General features: G+C 47.8%; 1 protein-coding gene across 8 annotated transcripts in view; it reads left to right on the plus strand.

The window, feature by feature from the left end:
* Window positions 1-20,479, plus strand: part of BCL9 (BCL9 transcription coactivator) — a 62,120-nt gene that overhangs the window by 19,101 nt on the left and 22,540 nt on the right. Inside the window, exon 1 of one of the 8 annotated variants that reach the window (XM_030019772.2) lies at window positions 9,783-9,802. The exons of 3 other annotated variants lie outside the window; for them this stretch is intronic. The gene's annotated coding sequence lies outside the window, so the exon portion shown is untranslated. Of the gene's footprint in view, window positions 1-9,782; window positions 9,803-9,832; window positions 9,852-10,011; window positions 10,144-10,613; window positions 11,542-20,479 lie in introns of those variants that run through there. 4 more of the 8 variants (XM_041124773.1, XM_030019774.2, XM_030019767.2 and 1 more) reach the window with 4 other exon arrangements.

Genomic DNA, 20,479 nt, shown 5'->3' on the forward strand with positions numbered 1-20,479 from the left:
CATCTGGCTTATGGTATTTGGCTTTGTTTACTGTAGTGTTATAGCCTTAGGGCCACAGAAAGTGCAGCTTTATTGAAATCATTGGAGTTGTGCTTGCTTATGGCAGCAGGGAGCTGGGGACGTGTTTTTTTGGAACGTGTTGCCAGGAACATAAACCCTTTTCTTTCAGAGATGCTTTGTAAGGATGGCTCAAATAAGTGCCTGGGAAACATTGTCCTAATGGAAACAAGACATGGAAATGATCAGGTCTCAGAACAACTCTTATTTCTTCCCCACATCTGTGAATTTCAGAGTCCACCATCCTAAGGCTCAGTCCTTCTCTCCTTCCTCATTACCATCAAATCTTAGTTTTGAACATCACATATACCACCAAGAGCTGGGACATCACAGGGGACACTGCAGTCTCTGCACATGGGGGAAATAGGAACCTGGATGAGGAAGCCAGCTGACTTGCGTGGGACCCAGGCAGGCTGAAATTGTGTTACTGGACAAAGCAGCAGCAATCTTTGTTATCTGATTCTTAAGTGGAAGGTACCTGTTCTTCAGCATTTAAAAATTTACGAGAGATTTCATGCTACAGCTTTTGATGCTGGATACTCATATAAAAGCAATTTCCAAAAATGCAAGTGGTTCTTAAAGACACTGTAGCCAGAGCATTACCTGCATTCCTCGCATACTGGCTGGACTGCTGGCATTCATTTTGTCTTGGTTTGACAGAAAGGACAGGCAAAAGGTACAGGTTGGGTGTAGGAAGAGCCCATCCTGTAAGCAAGCCAAGGCACAGGGAGTGTATCCCATCAGAGTTGCATTACCAAGGCAGGTCCCCTATACAGCACCATCTCACAAGTTAAATGGATGCTCTAAAATATAGGGATATAGATAGAAAAGAAACATGCTGTCCTAGGTGTCTCTCAGGAACTGCAAGGCAGGTATTGTAAGCAGATGTATTCATGCTAGGGAATAAACAGATACGATTTAAAATAAGCTGGCAGATTTTGTGCTCAGATGGACTAGGAACATTCACGCAGTCTGTTATTGCAGTTCAGCTGTGAGAGGCCAACACCTTCAGCAGAGAGGGACTAGCAAAATGTTTGCACAGAAGTATGTCCAGTCATGACATCTGTTGCTAAAGTGGTCCAGAGTTTGCACCATAAAAGTGCACAAGTAAAAATGCAAAAGAACGAGAGTGAAGGATTTATGTAGCTAAGCCAGAACTCTCAAGTGCCCTCTAATAATGAAGACTCCTGTTTTTCTTGGTATTGTCCTCTATCATCTAGGATCTTGCAGAACCGAAAGCCGCTGATGATTACTGCAGAAGAAAGTCAGCACCACACTGATGATAAGCCGATGTCTAAACTAGAGAGCAAGGGGGAAGTCTGCTTGTTTTCTTTGGAGGGATCTCACTGTTTTATGTAATCTTTGTGCAGCACCTGTAAATCAGTGACTGGTACTTTTGAAATGTATTTTCTTCATCAAAAGCTATTTGAAACAACAGGTAGCACCTATCCATTCAGTCTAAGCTCCCTTGACATTTTAAATGACAGATAATGAAAACTGTCTTCATTATAACTCAAGCAATTTCATCAGACTGTCACCAGCAAACAATGGCAAATTAAAGACTGAACAGCCCTCAACTCTACACTCCCAGGTACCTGTGCAAGAATACCCGATGTCTTTTCTATAGCTTCTAGGAAATATAAGAGGTGATTTCTTAGGTGGAAAGGGTTCTGGTATGCAAGGCACTGGAGGTCAACAGGAACATGTTAAAATCTGTCTGGAAACCAGTGGTCAGATGGCATAATAATGGAGCACAAACATGAGATTGATTGTGGGTGAGAGACACGGCTTATCTAACAGAGTGCTGAATTCTGCACTGCCTTCAGTTTATGAATGGATTTAAAGCATGGTGCCAAACAGAGCATATTGCAGTTGTCTAATCCTTAGGTGACAGAGGCAGGCATGATAGTAGACAGAGCTGCATCCAAGAGGACTCATCAGAACAGCCCAGTCAGCTTGGCATTATTGCTACCTGATCTGTGGGAATCGGTCCAGGCCCTTGAATCTGAACTGCCGAAGGGAAGCCTAGTCAAAGGAGCAGCTGTTGAGGTATAGTGCTAGCTTATCTTACCCTGCTAGTCTCTCCCCAGCCAACATTGCTTCAGGCTCACCTGGGCTGAGCATCAGTCACCCAGGTTCTTCCCCCAGCCCCCCCCCCCCCCCCCCCCCCCCAGTTCATAACCAGGCTACCCCCCACAGTTAGATTAAAGGGAGCCAGAAAGCAGAAGAGCATTTCACAGTAAAACACCGTTTATATGAGATGGCCACGGTATGGAAGAGGCTAGCACCAGGGAGTGAATTATAGGGGTCCAGAGAAGAAAGGCTGAGGCAGAGAGAGGGTTGTTATTGGAGGACACAGGGAGCAAAATGACTAAGATAAAGGATGTAGATAAATAGTTAGAAATAGTCACAGTGGTGTGATTTGGAAGGAAAATCAGTCACTACTTCAGTCACCAGTGGTGGTCAGTTTAGGGAGCTGAGTGGTAAATTACAGGCGGGTTAGGACTCCAAGAACATCTGTGACCCTGTGAAATGCTGGAGAGAGGAAAGTTGCAGTAATAGTGAGTAAGATTCAGATCTCATCTATCTGAGCATGAGTATCTCAAGGTGAAATAACAGAAGGAGAGGAGGCGGGAATATTGATTTCTGCCTCACAAAACAGACAACAACGCCTACTTTTTCATAGCAAGAATTTAACCATTCGCTTTAATGGGCCAGTCTGCAGTACAGTGGGGGCTTGGTTTCTTCTTTGTGTGCAATCTAGAGGGGAAATCATGCTGAAGTTATTTTTATTTTATTGTAGCCTTGCAGGAGAGACAAGAGCAAAATTTTAGCCTCAAACACCTGTGCGCTGTCTGTAGGGGCAGCTGTAGTCTGTGAGTGTAACCCGTCTGCACTGCTGCCCTGTTGTACAGCAGGCCGGTACCCTGAGCAGCCGGATGCTGGAGGAGCAGCACTGGAAGGCACAAAAAGCCTGTTATGCCAAGAGAGCTGTTGTATGTGTTGGCAACAGATGACTTCTGTCTGTCTGTCTGAGGGCAGACTTAGCCTCCTTCTATTTATCCCGTGAGAAGGGTGCTCCTAATGAAAGATGCTTTCTTCAGCTTGGTCATGGCTTTCTCAGAAACATTCCTTTGGGTATGAAATTTTGTTTGGTTGGTTTTACACCATGAAAGTGCACACGTGCGTGCCCCGGCACTGTGGGGCAGGCATTACAGAGAACGTAGCTGTGTGGCTGTGCAAGGGGGTTTGCTGTCTTGGACTAGACTCAGCAGGTGGCTGAATGGAAGTGGGAGGTGAGTTTGGCAATTTTCTGAGCTGCTGCCGTGTCTTTTCTCATTGAAGTCAAAGATGGTCATACACATAAAAAAGGGAGTGTAAAGTCATGGCTGAGAATCTTAAAATGCTCAAGGGTCAGGCAATTCCACAGCCAAATTCTCCTGGTGGCACCACAGCACCCAGTGTGTGTTAGTGGTTCCCTGTAAAACATGGGGACAGTGTAATGGAGCAGTGTTCCTGGGCAAAAAATTGATTTTGGAGTCTCCTGTATGCCAAAATTTCCCACCTTTGTTCAGTATTAATTCATATTTTTCATGTGTTGCATGAGCATGTTTCCCCAGATTCTGTTTACCTGATTTCCCTTCTGATTCAGTATCTCTTCTCTCCTCCTTCTCCCTTTTTTTTAATCATAGGAGATAAAGCTGAGCATTTATCTCTATGGCTGCGTGGTATTTGCCTCGTACCTGCTTGTTGACTTGAAAGATGACTTTCTAAATAGGGCAAGAGCTTCCCGCAATTGGAATGTTATAATACGTGGGATTTGTTCATCGCGTCAGAGTTTTGATGTGGGATAATGTCTTGAAGGGGGGGGGCAGATGAAATAGAAGGCTCTCTGGAGATCCAGAAAAGTATTTTAACCATAGCTCCATTTTAACCATAGTTCCATGCTCCAGCCCAAACTCGATTAAGGCTCAGATTGTTTGGATATTCATGTGCGAATAGGAAAACACAAGATCAACCGTTTCTCTCTTTTGAGTGTAGATAGGGAAAGTGAGAGCAAGGCCTTTCTTGCCCAGCTGAATTTGCCATCATCTGTATACTGTTGCCATAGGGTGATGTTGTGCAGCCAGTGCTGGTCAGATCCATCAGTCAGTCTCCTTCCTAACAGAGCTCTGTGTACTGTGCAGCCGGCGAGGCAGTGGTAGTTGGTATAGGTGGTCTTACACCAGCACTGGGGACAGAGGTAGGGGTGTGTCTATGTGTGTTTTGGGGGGAGGTATATGTGTGTCTGTGTGTGTGTATATGCATACTGACATTGATATGGATATATATGCATTTCCCTCCTCTGTGAGTCTGTGAAGTCCCATGCAAGTCAGGGTGCAGAGGGACTGTTCACCTGAACCAAGTTACGAATGTTCTCTGGTGTTTGCAGGACTGAGGTTCAGCACAACGGGGGAGACTCAGGGTAATGTCTAATACCAAAAGACACTGAACTAGAAAGAAAGCCACAACAATCTCTCCCCCTCCTCCAGGCCTGATTTGCTAATCTTTTAGGAATGATTTACATAAAAGACTTTCTGAAAGAAGGGGTTTTTTTTTCCAAGTTAACAGTGGATGTTAAACTACCCTTCCCTGTGGTCCTTTCCTATCTCTTTCGCACTGTCCAGTTTTAGACTTCATCCTGCTGCAGCAAGACTCATGAAGGCAGCTCCCCTGTGCCCATGCAGAGAGATCACAGTGGTATGCGAACAGTAATCACCTGGATTCCTTACAGAAATGGGTTGTTTCCTTTCGAGAAGGCTCATTAGAGCACGCGGTCATGTAAAACTCAAAGCTCCTAAGAAAAAGATTTCATAGAGCCTGATCTCTCTCTCATCCTGCAGCTCCTCTGATCATTTACACCAGAGCAAAAAGAGGGCACCCCCCCCCCCCCAAACTAAAGCAAACAAACAAAGCAAAACATCCTCCCAGTGATGTGTGTTCTTCACATCCACCAGTGATAGCGTTTTACACCCACTTTGTGCAGGTGTACATGAATGCAGAAGTTGGGAGACAGTATAGAGAGCAAAGCTCTTAAGGAGTTAGTGGAGCTTCCTTGCTGGAAGGTTATAATCACACTGAATGAGGGGCATCTTGCCTCAGCAGACAGGAAATATGTGATGCAATTTCAGCACAGAGTTGCTAGAGGTAAAATAGCTCATAAACTGAAAAAAATTGTAGGGAACACTTTGCATGGACCAAACGTGCCATGTCAAAGCTAGTAGCAAGGGATCCTTTTGACTGCAGAAGTGGTGTATGGGCTACAGATGCTCATGGTGACTACATCCTTTACCTGCAAGGAGGAGCTCACATCCCTGATCCTGGGTATACTGACTGTTGGCAGATTCTTCTTAATGGTGACAGATTTTCTTGAGGGAAGGTTTTTAAGCATTAATGACTGAAAAGTTCAATCTGCTGTTGCATTTGAGGTGAAACTTGTTTCATGTTGGAATGACTGTGTGGTTGAGGAAGAGGCTCTGCTTCAGAGAGTGGATGGTCAGGAGCAAGGTGTAACTTCAGAAGAGAGCAGTGCCTCCAGCCTTCACACGCTAAGGTTCCATGTCGCCATTTCGCCTGCCTGGAATCCCATCTTCAAAAGTTCCTGTTCCTCAGATGTTTCCTCCTCCTCCAGTTGTGCCAGTTCAGCTGCTTGTGGGGATGAAATCCACATTGGAGCTGGTCTGGCATTAGGGATTTGTTCTTGTTAGGGCTTTTAAAAAAAACGTTGGATCATTTAAACAGCTTACCTATGAGTGTGGCTACATAAATAGTTTAACTGGCACAAGTGAGCGGCAATAACTCTGAGAGAGCACCGCAGGATCCTCTTAAACTGGGTCTGCTGCAGATGGAATAGTGAAACAGAGCCACAGCCCTACATGCTCTTAGCATTATTTGCATGAGTAGCTCCATTGTGTTTCAGTGGGACTCTACTTACACATGTAAAATTAAGTATTTGCAGGGCCGGGCCCTTCAAGAGAATAAAAACCATGATTGGGGTGTGCCATGCTCTGAACCATATATAGGAAGTGTAATGCAAATGTATTTTGCTGGCTGGCCTATCTTGTCTGATCTGTCTGTTCTGCAGAACTGGAGCTCCTGTAGCAACTTTCCTTAGGCTTGGTTTGCTCTGATGGAAGAGGACCCTGCGTTTGAACAGAAAGGCTGATCGTCTGTCCCTGCTGCAGCCAGGGAGTTGTGAGGAGTGTGTACACAGTGTGGTGAGAGCTGTAATGTTTCCAAGATGTTCTTGGATTTGCCAGAGTGCTCTAAAGAGCCGGGACAGCTGGCTTCTCTGGGGCAGCTTTTATGAGCTTGGCCCAGGGAGGGCAAGGCCCCAATACGGGGGGATGCTTTCTTGAGGTTGGCAGTGGTGGTCCCATGCTCAGGGGCTCTGCTACCTGAAATCCTGCCTCACGACCTGTCATCGCAGTTAAGATCATTTGGGAGCCTGTTGTTGTCAGTTCCCATGGTAAAACCCTTCAAGGACAGCAGGAGGGATTTCTCAGCTGAGAATCCCTGCCTTGGGAATTCACTGCTCATGGCAGTTTGCTGTGGCAGATTCCCAAAGGTGTGGATGAAGTAGCAACTTAACTCTTGAGAGTGAAGCAAAACACCTTGATAGTTGCTATCCGGAGGCCCAAAGAGAGGAAGGAAGAGACATAAAGCCGTTGGAGGGGAGAGGCTTGGTGTGGTTATTTGAGACTGCTGCCTGCAGAGTTGCACAGTCATTTATAACTGTTTGAAATGTGGGGGGATGGGGTCGGGGGGATGGGAGGGGAGTTGGAGGAACCACAGCATCTGCGAACTAGTAGCATTTTATGCTCCTTTTCCCTGGTCTAACTCCTCAAGGGACAAGACAGCGAATTACAGGGTCAGAGGAGGGAGGAGAAAAAAAAGAGGCAGTCCGCTAACACCACGTATTTTATCGCTGCTGTTGTATGTGTCAGGATTGAAGCACAAGGTAGGATTTTCAAAGGTACCTTCAGGAAATGGAAGTTAGGTGCCTGGCTTCCTTAGGCTCCTTAGAAAAATCCCAGCCTCTACTGCCCAGGGGAAACAAACTTCCTTTTAAGTGAACCGCGATGGGTCCCTGACGTCGGTGAGAGTGGGACTGGGTCTTCTGTCGAAAGCACCGTGAGGCATATCTGTTCCTTATGCCATGTTTTGCTGCCTGGCTGCTCTACTCTGTACAGCTATTGCTGTTGCAGCTTTTCCTGTGCTCAGTCCACTGAGCCCTCCCTGGTGTAGGATGCAAAAAGGAGAGGGTGAATTGTAGGTGTTGCATAAAGAAGGACCCATATCAATGTAAAAATAGAGAAGGTTTATTCATCAGGTAAGGGAGTGGGCTGAACTAATGGCAACAAAGTTGGTGGTTCAAGTGGAGCTGATCAGTCAGGTTTCACCAACACTTCAGCTTTAGAAGGTGCTGCTGTGATCTGTGGAAAGGTACAGGTAGGGCTAGCCTCAACGGATGAGTTGAAAAAGACTGGCCAGAGACCAATGGTTTCCACCTTTGGGTCCTGGATCCTGGGAACTTGTAGCCTGAGGCACTTGTCTGGAAGAGGTAACAGAGTGAAGCAAGCAAGAGGCAACAATGGGCTGAAAGTCTGTCCAGCTCGAAATGTTCAGGGGGTCTGGTCTGCAAAGCAAAGGGATTGAAAACCAGCTGTTAAGAAGTATTCCCCTGAAGGAAGAGTATCTATCTGGGGTAAGAGGTGTGAATTAGCTACTGTTGCACTGCTCAGGAAGCTGTAAAGAGTTCTTGAGTTCTTTAACAAAGTTACCAAGTAGGCACTGACAAGGGACAGAGAAGAGGGTCAAAAAGAGGAAAAGCCCCTTAGGGATTGAGGGCTGAGCAGAGAGAGGAGGTGGTTTATCTGTCAGAGCAATGCCCAGGCCCAGTGTGAATGCGCAGTGCTGAAAGGGTCTTCTTCCAAAGAGTTGGGTTACTTAAAAGTGGGAGTTGGACAGGGTAGAGTGGGTCATTTGAGGATAAAGAGAGAACACTGCATTTCTCTTCACTTATGTTGTATTGGCAAAACAGGTTATTCAGGCATCACGGATATGCAAAAATGATCAGCCTGCTTTCTCTCATTAGACTGCAGCGGTTCTGTGCATCTGTGTGCCACCAGTGGTTTGGAAACCTCTTGCTTACAACCCACAAGATCGCCCATTTTAAGAACATTTTGTGGAGGTGAAGGAGAAGTATTAGTGGATGTTGAAAGCGCTCTTTCCATAGAGTAAGTCCCAGACTGAAAAGGGTGGGGGATTGCTACAAATTTTCAAAACCCTTAACTGCCAGCCGGTTTCGAACTACATTGACATTTCATCCCCCAAACATGGAGCATTTTTTCAGGATAGGGCCCTTGAGCATATTTAGGAGTTGATAGGTTGTGTCTGTTTGTCATTACTGTCTAGTTCCTCCCTGTTTAGTTGCAAGCTGCTGCTTAACCCAGTGCTTTCTCCCATCAGAAAAGGCCCTCAGATCTCTCAGAGCGGCTCCATCAACCCGCTGGCAGCTGGTGGGCAGTCAAGTTGCTCAGCCACCAGGTAGGAGAAACGTGCTTCTCCTCCAGAAGTTCCCTCCTGCTTTCTTCCTGCCTTGCCAATGGATGGCCAGCCGTCCCCTTCCTTCATCATAAATACGTGGAAGGGAAATTCCACGCTTGGTGCCAGCGGGCTGAGCGAACGTGCTGCTCCATAATGCTCCTGCCTGCCCGCCCGCCAGCTGTGCCCCTTTCGGGATGAGGACCGGGCCCGTGGCTGGTTGCGACGCCCAGTGCCCCCCTTGGCTTCCCAGTGCGTAAAGCCCCTCCACGGGCGGCTGGCACCTGCCGTGAGGCCGAGGCGGCGCCCGGCGAAGGTGCCGTGGCGCAAGCCGCCCCGGCGGCCGAGGCGGCGCTGGGCGGGACCGTGCCGAGGAGGGCTGCCAGGGCACCGGCTCCGGGCCGGGCGGACGCCCTCCCGCCCCCCCCCCGGCCCCGGCGTGCGCCTCCCCCGGGGGCCGTGCGAGGCCTCCGGGCTGGGCGGACGCCCCCCCCCCTCCCCGCGGGGCCCGCGCCGTTTCCGTTAGGGGTGCCGTTAGGGGGCGGGTCCCGCGCGCCGCCTCAGGGGAGCGCGAGGTGCTCGCGCGCTGCCGGGCGGGGCAGGGCGGGGGGCGCCGGATCCCTCGCCCCGCGCTGACGGGGGCCCGCGCCCGCCCCTCCCCGGCTCACCGGGCGCCTCCCCTGCGGCTGCGGGCACCGGGGCACGCGGAGCCCCCCCCGCCGCCGCGGCGGCGCGGCCCCGCGCGGGGACCGGGGCGCGGGGGGTGTACTGTCGGCGCTCGACTCCACGGAGGAGAGTTGGGGAGGGCGCGCGGGAGGGCCGGCCCCTTTAAGAAGCGCCCTGGGCGCCCTGTCTCTTTAAAAGGGGAGGAGGGAGTGGGGCCGCCCCGAGGCGGGGGCCAGGCTATGTTAATGGCGGGGGCGGTGCCGCGGCGAGCGGAGAGGGGTGGGTGGCGCTTCCCGCGGGGCGCTCGCCGCGGCTGGCCTGTCCCTTTAAGAGCCCGGCTGCTACCACCGTGTAGGCGAAGGCGGGAGGAGAGCGTGTGCGAGGGGGAAGGGATACAGTCTCCGCCCTCTCGCTGGGGAGGGGAGGGGCGGGGCGGGGGGCCGGGCGAGACCACTGCCCGGAACGGGGAGTAAGAGGCGGTCCCGCCGGCGGAGTGAGTAGGGGACAGTACCATTCCCGGGGCGGGGCGCGCGCGACGGGCGGTACCATTCCTCTCTCCGGGTTGCGGGACGCGGCGGGAGGGGGGAGGGGGGGGGGCGGACGGTGTGGGGAAAAAGGGGGGGGGGCGGCCGGGGGGAGCGGGCGAGAGGGGCTGCGATGGGCGGTACCATATGTGCGGGAAGGAGGGGGGGGAGGCGCTGGCGGACAATGGAGCCTGTGTGTGTTTGCGGGAGGGGGAAGGACCCGCCGTCGCCGGGGGGAGACGCTGCGCCGCCCCCTCCCGCCCGGGGCTGAGAGGAGCCTCGGCCCCCGCCCCTCCCCCACGGCCCGGCGGTGAGTGAGGGGGAGGCGGCGCGGCGGGCACCGGGCGACCACCGGCACCGGCCGCCGCCGCCGCCCGCCCAAAGTTTGAGAGTTGGGGGAGGCCCGGGGATGGCGGGCGGCCGGGGGGGCGCCGCGGGGAGGGGGCGCCGCGGCCGGCTGAGGGGAGCGCTGCCCCCGGGACGGCGGCGCCCCGGCGGCTCTGCCGGCCGCCCCCGGGCGCCCGGGGCTCTGCTCGGCTCCGCGGCGTGTCCCGGGGGCTCCGCTGCGCTGCGTGGAGGGGTGTGGGGTGCCCTCAGGGTGTCCTGCGTGGCGGGGGGTGCAGGATGCTCCGAGGTGCGTGGGGTGCCCCGGGGCTGCGCTCTGTGGAGGGCCGTGTGGGGTGCCCTGGCGTGCGGGGGGTGCGCTGGGGGTGCCTCAGATGAAGGGCTGGGGGGTGCTCCGTGGCGCAGGGGATGCTCCGGCGTCTGTGCTCTGTGGAGGGGGCTGTGGGATGGTTTGGGGTGCACGGGATGCCACAGAGGTTGTTGCTCTATGGAGGGGCATATGGAGTGCTTTGCATTGCATTGTGGTGCAGCAGATGGCCTGGGGGCTGTGCTATACGGAGGGGTGTATGTGTTGCCCTGGCTTGCAGGGGATGCCATAGAGGTTGTGCTGCGTTGACAGGTGTGCGTGCTGTCCTGGGTTGCGTTGTGGTGCATGGGATGCCCTAAGAGCTGTGCTACACGTGTGTGGGATGCTCTGTGGTGCGGGAGATGCCCTAGGGCTTCTGCTGTGTGGAGGGATGTGTAGACTGCTCTAGTTTGCTCTGGGATGTATGGGATGGCCATGTGGCTGTGCTGTGTGGGTGCCCTAGGTTGTGCTGGGGGCACTGGGTGCCCATGTGGCTGTGCTGTGTGGAGGGGTGTGGGGTGTGGTGGGTTGCAGCACTAGGATGCTCTGGAGGCTGTGCTGTATGAGTAGGTGTGTGGAGTGCTCTGTGCTGCGCTGAGGTGCACTGATGTGCTTGGGGTGCCCGAGGGGCTGTGCTGTATGGAGAGGATGGTGCTGGGTGGATTACAGAGGTAGTTCTGAGTTTTTAATCCCAGTGAGGGTCGGGACATAGGATAAGAGGGGCTGCAACACCAGGGCTAGGCTGTTGGGATTGGGGGTCCGGGCTGTCCTAGGAGAAAGAAGCTGGTGCAAGTGGGGTGAGAGCTGGGTGTGTGGACTCTGCAGTGGAGCTGTCTATAGTAGGGATGTAGGGAGTGGAGTACAAGGTGGAGCATGCGATGAGGAGGTGGGAAATGGTAAGTGGGATCTGGGATGTGCTGTGAGGAAGGAATGGGGGGCTGTGTTGCAGGAAGAACTGAAATACGCTGTCTGCAGGAAGGGATGTGGAGAGGTGGACAAAGAACTGTGGAGTATGAGGTATGCTGGGGAGAAATAAGTTGATACATGAGGGGATGGATGTAGTGATTGGAGGATGTGAGGAGCTGGGACTTGACTGGGAGAAAGGGATATGGGAGTGGGGTTGTGGTAGCCAGAAGCATTGGGAGCCAGAATATGGGGATAGGAAGTGCTTTCAGCACAAGGGAGGTGGTGCACATGGCTGTAAAGGGAATTGTAGGGGTCCAGAGCTGGGAAACAGTGTAGATACTTCAGGGGAGCAGGAATCCAGGGAAGCTAAGCATGTAGTGTCAAACTGGTATGTGGGATAGTTGTGCAAGAGGATTTTGTGGGATACTAAGAGTGTAGGAAGGGATCTTGTATATAGGGATCATGGGGAAGAGGAGTATCTGACAAGGCAGGGGAAACGCGTTTATTTGGAAGTGTTTCTGCTAGGTAGAGAAGAGGCACTGTGCGTGTGTGCATGACAGTGAGTCTGTGCCCTGGCCTACTGCAAAGGGGCGTATGAGAGGCTGTCAGTAAGATGGGAGAGGCTAAACCTGTAGACATACTGCAAGTTCATGAGGTTAAGGGTTGGATGATGGGCGGAAAAAAAACCAACACCGGAGACCCCAAATGCTTAGGGAAATGATGGGACAGGTGGATGCATGCAAGCAGGAAGGCTCCAATTCTAGGATGAGAGAGAGCGCCCTGTATTTCTGTGTTGTCCAACTTTCTGTCCCTGAGGCCACTGTGTAGGTGACAGGATGATGGGACTAAAAAGGCCTCCGCCAATTGAATATTTGGGATGTGGAAGATGGATGTTACTCTGGGAGGGTAGACAAAGCATGAGGACACAGATGGGAAGAATCCGATGTGACAGTCAATTGTGGGTTGTTGTTTCAGTATAAAATATTAAGGTGGGCTGATTATGTGGTTAGTGGTTTAACAGTAAACAAAATGAGAAATCAGGTAATTGTCATGCAGCAAAGAAAGTAAGTATGAAATAATAAGTGGCAGTAAGGAGCTGGTTGTGGAACAGTTCAAAGACCACCAATGTGAAAGGGAAGATGCTTTTATTCTCCAGATGCCAAACCTAACTTGGACTCTGAAACTGGTCCGGAAATAACCATCAATCTCACTTACTGGGAGAGGAGTATCAAGTTTTTTGTAGCTCTTACCTTGTAAAGTAACATCTCTTTAGTTCGGGCATTAGCCTCACTGACTTTGGGGCAGAGAAGAAATGGTTGTGCCAAGTCAAGTTTGTCTCATTAAGCCTCCCTGTTGATGACTAGTTGCTCTACTGTCAAAATACAGTTGGAGGAAGCGGGGGAGATGGTTCTTCCAGTTTTGAGGGGTTCTAGTAACATTTCTATTTTCCTTGAAAGTATTTTGTCCTTGATTTCTCTATGAAAAGCCCACACAGACATTATAGGATGCTCTGAAGCATCCTTAAATGTATCAAGCTTTAAAAGCAGGAGGGGGAAAAAAAAAAAGTAGATCTTTTTTTTTTCTTCTGTTTTGTTGGAAGATAATATTTGGTCAGTGATGGCTCAAAATATTACAAAAACAAGTGTTGGAAAGCTAGGCAAGGCATTACATGAAATCAAATAAAAAAAAAATCACAGCATACGGAATGAAAGAATTAACATACCTAAACAGCTTTATTGCTGTCTTTTTGTTTACCTCTCTTCTGCTTTGTATTAGGGTTGTAATGCCTGATTGCTGTCTACAGTGGGCTGTTACAGGTGTTGAACTGGTGAAGTGAAATAAAGGCTAACACACAGTTGTTTTTTGTTCATCCTATGCTTGCAGAGCTGTGCTAGCAGAGGGGCACATGCCCATATCCCATAGCAGACCTATCTGCTTTCTCGTGGGAATCACAGGAGTCGGTTTGGTGAGATTTTATAGCCTTTTTGGACAAGTTGGCATGATGGCTCTGTTGTGTGGTGGGTTTTTTTGTTTTGTTTTGTTTTTTAATAGTGATCTCCAAAGAGATTATTTTTAATGAATGTGTCCTTTTTTCTTACTCCGAGCATAAAAATGGCTCAAGGGCTCATATTCTTTCCCTGCCTCCCTTGCTGGCCTCTCCTCAAACAACAAAAGAAAGGCAGCTTTCTTTTTTTAACTTCGGGTTAGCAACGATGTCAGTTTTGGGATTTTGGAACTTTCCCAGTGGGGTGGGTGTGGTTTTTTTTGTTGATCTGGTTTTTGGGTTGGGTTTTTCTTGCGGAGAGGGGTCTGGGGATCTTGGGTCTCACTGCACTGTTGTGAACTCTTAACACCTTAATTGAAGGGGTGGAGATGCTGAATCACTAACAAAGACCTCCTTTATCCAAAATGTTAATCAATCATTGATGTTAAATAAGTGTGAACAAAACCAAACAAAAAAAACCCCACCCTAAACAAGTTTTTGTCTAAGCCCCCCTCCCATTCAGCTGCTCATCTTTGGTCAGGTTAACATTAGAAATTCTTTTAGGGATGTATTTTGTGTGTGTGCGTATGTACTTGGTTTTGGCAATGTTTGGTAAAAGTTCTGTTGCTGACTTCCCAGTATATTTTCCCAATACAAATTATTTAGCTCATAGATGCAATAGAGATGTTTTGGGAGAAACTGTGATCGGCTCTAGTGTGAGGGAAGTAGCTGGACTATGACAGTACTGTTGTAACCATCTTTTTGTGGGCAAGGGGTGCGTATGGGTGTATTTTCAGGGGTTTTTTTGTTTGGTTTTGGGGAGGTGTTTTGCTTTCCTCTCTTGTGATCAGTAAATTTGTTTATTAGTCAACACAGTCTTCTAAGCTAGGCAGGACCTGAATTTTAATGTGAAAGAAAATAGGCTTCTGGTCATACAACTAGCAACTTTGTAGATCTCTTCTGTATGTTATGAATACAAAGGGTGTGGACTCTTTCTTCCCTATGCTCCCCCCCCCCCCCCCCCCCCCCCCCCCCCCTTGCATTTCATCTTTACAGTTCTTGTACTTGGATTGTTTTCAGTTAGGGTTAGTCCACAGCCAGAGAGACTGCATTTGTCACTAAATAGCCAAATATAGAAACTAAGGCAACTATAAGCCACAAGGCTAAAATACTCGTATACAACAGCTTTTCTGAACAGTTTGCATGTTTGAGGTGGGTAAGAATGGAGTACCTTTGATCCATATTTCCTAGGTATTCAAAGGCTTGCTACTCTCTAATATGTTGACTTTCCATACTTATTTCTATGTGTTTCTTTCTAGATTTTTTCCTCTTGAGTTCCTGACGTGCTGTGTCAATTCTGTTGCCTTGCAAACTGTGCCTATAGCTTAGGAATTTTGTTGTTCTTTTATAATTCAATGGGAAAAAAAAAAACCCAAACCCCACAACAACTTTATCCTGTGGAGCAATTTACACTCAAGTGTGTATTCAAACTAATTCTCATCTTAAATGTCACCTGTATTACCTAGCAGGGTTTGATCTCTTCCACTTTCTAGAAGTTTACCAGAATTTCTTCAGAGCGATGCAGGCAGCCTTCATAAAATCCTTCTATCTAGTTTGCATGGCCTTGGACTTCACAGAAATCTCTGTGCCTCCATAAGGTCTGTGGTCTGTTTACGTAGATATGAAGTCCTTTAACCCAGCAAGATTTGCTGTGGGCTTGGATTTCCTGCTTACAAGCTCTGCCGGAGTCCCTCTAGTCTTCCTGCTGGCAAAATGAAGGTGTTAACTCAGGTTTTCAGAGAAATTTGTGAATGGAAGGAGATTTCATTGCAGAATTTTTGTCTTGAGTACTGGTCTGCCTATTGTATTTAAAATAGCTTTCCGCCTATACCGTTGCTTGTCCGTTATTTTTTTTTCCTGTTTTAAAAGTTTGATCATTTTGGTGCTGGACCTCCTTTGTGGTAGGGACTATACAAGTGCAGAAGAAGAGGAACCTTATTTGTAATTAGGAATTCCAGATAATCTTGAACTCAAGCAAAAACCCCGTCTGTTAGGAAATTTCCGAAGAGTTGCCTTTAAGACTATGTGGACTTACAAATGCTAGTTAACAATAATAGCAAAACATAAGGCGACATTTTAATGCGTGCTGAATCCAAACGAACTGTTCCAATGTTGACTTTAATTTATCTTTTTGAAGAAGTGGGGTTGTACTTTGTGACCATACCTGTACCTATACGCCTAGACACTGTTAGTATGCCTATGAGCATTTCTTTTGGTGCTAGAGTTGGCTTTTGAGGGGTCCTTGGTGCTTGCCCGTTTTGCCTCTGCACCACCCCTCTGTGTGTGCTGGTACTGCTGCTGGAGCAGCTGTATGCTGAAACGGATTGAGGAACTGATCTGGATTATAAGTAGCCTGGCAAAAAAATGTTTATACTTAGCCTGCATCAGTTTGCCAAACTGGTTCACTGTTTGGTCACACAAACAGTTGTATGGGCACATCAGACAATGTGGTGCAGGGGTGGAAGTAAATATTGGTAGCAGCAGTTTTTTAAGCTGGCGTTACTGCCAAAAGGAATGCTCATCTGACTATACCCCTAAGAGTCTGCTAAACTTGCTAAATGTTATTTACACCTATTTGTTACAGCTTCCCTTGCCTGAGAACAGTTCCTTCAGCTTACCTTGTTCTTTTTGCCAAAAATGTTTCTCATCTCTGAACATATATGGAATGTATAAAAAGAGAAACCCTCTTTAAGAAGCTTTAAACAGGGCAAAAAGCAGAGTATGGTGGTTTAGCTATGGAAAAGTTTCTGCTGCTTCAAGACTCTCTGATGATACAGAACATGTAGTGTAAATTGATGATAGACTATTTAGTATGGTTGCAATTAAGCAGTGAAACTCATGCTGTGAGAATCATCAGGAGCAAGAATTCAACAAGAGTGAAAAAGGATCAGATGTCTGTAGAAATATGAAGAATATTCAATTACCATAATCAGTGACAGTAGAAATTTTGCAAGAGGTATTGAGCCCGTGGTCTAAACCTTGATTTTTTTTTTTTTTTTTTTCCTGCTCTAACAGATGTACTTCTATATTGGGAAATAGAGGGAGGGAATAGCTTGTTGTGCCTGGGTTTGCTGCAGGGTTCTTGCACACTTCTCTGGAAACTTGATTGAGACCAGTGTGTGAGATGTGCCATTAAACTGCATAGGCTTCTGGTTGGATCCTGATGACCCATCCTGAAATCTGGTCTGAGCCACCAAACTGTGGCTATTGCAAAGTGAACTGCTGCTACCTGACTTTTTACATTTGTTCTACTCCTATTTCCGTGGGTTGTTGTTACCTGCTCTTCAGCAGTCAGATCTCAGTGCTCTGTTTTTCATCTACTTTGACAACACTCATTGAATTTATTTTAAAGATTGTTATGAAATTGCAGTTTATGATATCTGAAGAATGGATGTTATTTCTTTAGAGTAGACAGATATGCTCCAAGATACCTTTTTTTTTTTTTTTTTTTTTTTTTTTTTCCAGACAGACTTAAAAGCAGAGGTGAGCTTTTCCTTGTTTGGCCTCTGAGAAGTAGATTGTGGAATAGGGAAGGGAGATGAAAAGTGGAACTGTAAGGTGGTTGGCTTGTTGGTTTGTTTTTAAAGCCCAGGCAGAATCAATAAAATCCTTTTGAAGGAAGGAAAATGGAAAGTATGCTTTACCAGTGACATAATTTCTTTCAACAAAGCAGGACTCAGAGGTGGTGGAGCAACGTCCTCTGAGAGTTCACAGAAAATTGGGTGCTGTAGTCTTGAAAACAATACTGATTTTAAGTGCTCCTTAGTATTACAATCTATGGCAAAAAGAGTATATGATACACGTAATAATTTAACTGCATATAGAATTGAGGGAGAGCTTGCTGCTTTCTGTATTGAGTTTGGAGCAGTTGTGATTCAGGCAGGGATAGCCATACAGCTGCCTGCTCAACTCCTAGCATTTGCAATTATTCTGAGCTGGTTGTCCTATTTTCATGGCTGTTTGGCCTCTTAAGAAAGCAGTGCCACTGTATTCTTGCTACTGAGCTTTCTGGTGGGGCTGACTGCATAGTAGCAGAGCAAGGGAGCTTTAAATCGCTGACCCATCTTGTCACCGGATGGTCTCCATGTGTCTGTTGTTGTTCTCTGTGCCTTCTGAACAAAGGATGCAGATATCTGTTTTACCTTATCAGTAGGGCGGCTGGGGCCCATGGGCTCTTTTAAAACCAGGTTAGCTTGGATTTGGTGGCAAACTTGAGAACAGAACCTGGTTCTTAATGTGCCTGTGATTTATCTACTCGACCATGTTACACTCTACAAATTGCTTTAAATCTGTAAGTCTGCTCGCGTATGTTGCATGAAGCCATCTTTGCCACCTTTGCAGTGTGTATAGAATTATGCAAAACCTGAAGGAAAACTCTGGTTTAGTGGTTCACTGATAAAAACACTGGCTAAGATCAAGCAGTAGACCCTTTTTCAGGTTGCTTAGAGCTATGGTCTCTGCATTTTGCTAAACTGACTTGTTCAGGTGTCTTTATTGCTGTTCCACTGCCTGTGAAATGGCAGTATTTTATCTATGTACCAATCTGGTTTTGTTTGAGGATTGATTAGGAATGTATTTGCAGTGTAATATAGAACAAAGCCATAGCCTGTCGAGGTGAGCAGCCACAGCTTCTACAGTGAGAGCTGTTACAATGCAGAGTTTGGGCGGTCTTGTGTATGGAGAAAATCTTCCCGGAACTTTTGTTAGCGGAATTGAAGTTTCCCACCACATTTTATATGTATGTATGAGAAGGGAGTAAAGAACTTCAGGCCAAAATGGCTTGACAGCTTGTTAGCAAGAAAATGCTTTCTTCTGTCTCTTAAGGAAAAAAAAAATTAACCTTCTTGTGGTTGGGATAGAAAGTTGAAACTGTCAGGCAAATAGCTACCATCCAGCAGAAATGCTTCTGAATGTTCTTGTGAAAGCTAGCTTTGATTTGACAGTTATGAGTCTTTGAAAATAGCGCTCTGTTTATACAGTACAGTAAATACTTTGAAGTACATTAGGCTTTGCTGTACATGCGTGGCTAACTAGAAGAATATTAAATGCGTACATCTTGTGTTGAGTGAGGGAGGATCCAGCAGCAACTGGAATTGCATGCTCTTCATACTTTTATAAGATCATGTCAAAGCAGTAGATTTGATAATAGACCTGATTATACAATTGCTTAATTTCTTGTCAAAATAACATTTTTACATGCAGTGTTTTGAGATCTTTTAGGTGACCTCATGTTATTTATCAAATGTCAGTTTTTCATCCCAGCAGCTTTGATATGATCATGTAGCATCATGGAGTACTGTGTACATGCAGTCTTTGCTTGCTGGAGTTCTTTGAAGTGCCTTACTCCTTAGAAGAGTCACTGCTCTGTTGAAGATCGCACATTTAATGACTAGGAAACCAGTATACAGAAGCACTGCACTGTGTCGCTAAAGGCCGTGTTACATCTAACATGCCTAATGTGGGTCTAAAAGTAAAGAAATGAGAGGTTCAATGCACCAGGAACACATACCCCTTGACATGCATCTTAGCCAGCAGTCAGCTGCATGGGATATAGTAATTCTTCAGCTCTGCCCCTGTGGGAATGCCTGCTTTGCAGTGCTGAGCTCCCCAGGTGTGAGCGCCTGGTACTATAAAAGAGCAGGAGGGCTTGTGTAAGGGAGGAGAGCAGAGGGATGGCTGGTGGTGAGAGTCCTGAATGAAACCTGGTCTCGCGGGCAGTGCTGGAAGGTAGCGATGCTTGGGAGAGCCTTGAAAATCTGCTCATTTGGGATGAGAGAGAGACCAGACACCTGTTAAGGTGAAGGTTAACTTGAAGGAAGGTGTATGGGTTGCCCCCAGGAATTCTGACAGGCGTCGTGTGTGATGTCCCCTTGCAGCATAGTGGGGAACTACTGCTTGCTGTAGCACTGGGTTTTCCTTCGAGGAGGTCTGTCCAATACTGACCCAACCCAGCCCCAGTTAGCTTATGAAAACTGACAAGTTTGCAGCCTGAGGAGTTATGCCTGAGGACTGTTTCTTATCTTTCATTCTGGAAGCCTAGTGAAAGGATGCTGAAATGAAAAGAAAAAGCGCTTGTTTTTTTCTGTGCTGAACTGATAGGTGGCTTATTTCTCCCAAGCCTTCCTTCTGTTTAAATAGTGTGGTGTTACTACATGTTGAAGAACAAACTGGTGTCTCCTTAGTCCTGTCTTCCCATCCATTATTTCTATATCCTTTTTCCTCCACCCCCCCTCCCCCCTCTCCACAGTTTAGTTTCTGAAGAATGGCCTGCTGGCTAGCTTGATACAGGCATCTTTTACCTATGGTTATTCATGCTGATGTCCCTATTTAAATTTTAGAAAAAGTAAACCCAGAGAAATAAGGGAAAAGAGATCACCTCTGGCTCCAAACATATTACCTACTTCCTGAAAAGTAGATGAAGTTTTGACAGAAAGCAAAGCTATGAAAGCAGCCCACGGAAAGCTCTAGTGTTATCCAATGGAGTCCTGCATGTAATGCTGACTGATGCTGGGGCTGTTAACTGCTAACATAATGTAGTAAGCTGCAGCAGCCTGTCATATATTAGGGAAATACTGTTAAAACATTTCTTGAAAAATCCCTTATTGCTAGAGCTTTTGATCTTTATCAGTGTTAACAATAGTTGGAACTCTAGAGCAGACAGGCTGCTGCTAAGGTAAGTGATGCTCCACGTAAAGTGCTTAAAACTCCAGTTGTAATGTACATAGACTGCTCTCAGCATTGCTAACATAGGTGGAGCTGAACTGATGTTGGCAGCTGTGCTGGAGTACACCGAGGCTGAGCTGAGGTCAGCGTGACGTCATGGTGTGCTATGGTTACGCGATAGTGTGCCTAATGCCCTGGCAGCAGTGTGGCCGACCTGGACCTGCAAATGCCACTAATGGTGTGTGGTGGGTTGACCCTGGCTGGACGCCAGGTGCCCACCAAAGCCGTTCTATCACTCCCCCCTCCTTTGCTGGACAAGGGAGAGAAAAATATAACAAAGGA

This window comes from Aquila chrysaetos, chromosome 7, assembly GCF_900496995.4.
Source record: "Aquila chrysaetos chrysaetos chromosome 7, bAquChr1.4, whole genome shotgun sequence".
In the NCBI taxonomy this organism is placed as follows: Eukaryota; Metazoa; Chordata; class Aves; order Accipitriformes; family Accipitridae; genus Aquila; species Aquila chrysaetos.